This window comes from Triticum aestivum, chromosome 3D (genome assembly GCF_018294505.1).
Source record: "Triticum aestivum cultivar Chinese Spring chromosome 3D, IWGSC CS RefSeq v2.1, whole genome shotgun sequence".
Taxonomy (NCBI): Eukaryota; Viridiplantae; Streptophyta; class Magnoliopsida; order Poales; family Poaceae; genus Triticum; species Triticum aestivum.
The window spans coordinates 357,822,726-357,824,820 of NC_057802.1; positions in this window are offsets into that span (position 1 = coordinate 357,822,726).

The window sequence follows — 2,095 nt, forward strand, 5'->3', positions numbered from 1 at the left end:
CTTAGGTATATCCTGTTCTCGTATCTTCAGCTGGTGTTATCCTGATCGCAGATCGATCTTCGAAAGCACTTTAGCTCCTTGCAGCTGGTCAAACAAATCATTGATCATCGGCAGAGGGTACTTGTTCTTGATCATCACTTCATTCAACGCACGATAATCAACAACCATTCTCAATGATCCATCCTTCTTCTCAACCAAGAGCACTGGGGCTCCCCATGGTGATGAACTTCGTTGAATGTATCCTTTCTCCAGTAACTCCTTAATCTGCTTCTTAATATCTTCCAGATCATTCGCGGGCATCCGGTATGGTCTTTTCGATATCGGTCCGGTGCCTGGCAATAGCTCTATCAAAAACTCAATGTCTCGATCTGGTGGCATGCCTGGTAATTCCTCGGGAAACACATCCGGGTAATCCTTCACTACAGGCACTTCCTCCTGAACAACTCCTGAGAGGGAATTTACTTGGGTCCTCTTTGGCACATGCCTAGATACATACTTGATCCTTTTTCCCTCCGGGGTGGTGAGCAGAATTGACCTATTGGCGCAATCGATGTTTCCCCATACATCGATAGCCAATCCATTCCTAGTATCACATCCAATCCTTGGGACTCCAAAATTATCAGGTCTGAGGGGAAAACATGGCTTCCAATGGTCAATGGCATCTGAAAACATCCTTGACTTGCCATATACTCTGCTCCTGGTGAGCTTACTAACATAGGTGTCCTAAGTACTTTAGTGAGCAGTTAATACTTATCCACAAATCCCCTTGAAATGTATGAATGCGATGCACCAGTATCAAAAAGAACGATTGCAGTAAATGACTTAACCAAAAACTTACCGATAACTGCATCTGGCTACTCTTCAACCTCCTCCACATTAACGTGGTGTACTAGTCCCTTGTTGAAAGGGTTGGGCTTCTTCCCAGAGCTTCCATTGCCATTTCCAGTCTTCGCTTCAGGGCACTCAGTGGCATAGTGTCCAGTCTTCCCGCACTTGAAACAAGTAATGTGACTTAGGTCCTTCTTGGCGGGTGTGGCTGGATTGGAGCGGTTCTGATTGTTGCTTGCTCCATTCCCACTCCCATTCTTGGGGCCATTGTGGTTATGCGTACTTCCTCCATTGTGAGTGTGGCCTCCATGGTTATGGGTATATCCTCCCGAGTTCGGGGTAAATCGAGGCTTCTACTGAGCTCCTGAATTGTACTTCCCTTGTCCATACTTCCTTTTGCGGCTCTCAATCTGCTGTTGCTTCCCTTCAATCATAAGAGCCATGTCTACCAACTCCTGGTAGTTAGCGAATGTTGCTACCATCAACTGCATGCTCATCTCATCATTTAACCCTTCCATAAACTTCTCCTGCTTCGCGGCATCTGTGGCCACATCATCAGGGGCATTGCGAGTTAACTTACTAAACTCATCTACGTACTGAGCCACAGTACGGTTTCCCTGGCGTAAGTTGCGAAACTCACGCTTCTTCATGCTCATAGCTCTAGTTGAGACATGGGTTGTGCGGAATGATTGCCGAAACTGATCCCAAGTGATATTGGCTATAGGAAAAGTGGTTGTATAATTCTCCCACCATGAGGCTGCTGGTCCATCCAACTGATGTGCGGCAAAACGCACCTTCTCTGCATCTGTGCAACCTGCGATGGTCAACTCCCTTCCAATCCTGTGTAGCCAGTCATCCGCAACTATTGGCTCGGTGCTACTGGAAAACACCGGCGGCTGCAACCTCAGAAAACGGGCTAAGTTGTCAACTGGAGGTGGTGGTGGGTTGTTTTTGTTGTTGTTGCCTTGGTTCTGGACTAATATCTGCATCAAGGCATTCTGCGGCTGGATCAACTGAGTGAGCTCCGGTGGGAAGACAAATCCGGGGTCACGTCTCGGAGGCATCTGGTGGGTTTAGAGGGGAGAGATTAGAATAGAATGAGGTCTAGTGAGAAAACACTACCCATATGCACATGAGTCAAACACAATCATATCACACCAAATCAATTCAAACAAGGGCATACAATCGGTCTAGAACTATCGTTACAAAAGTGCTCGGACTACTACTATATACATGGGGGAATACTACTAATCTTATGGTGGTTATC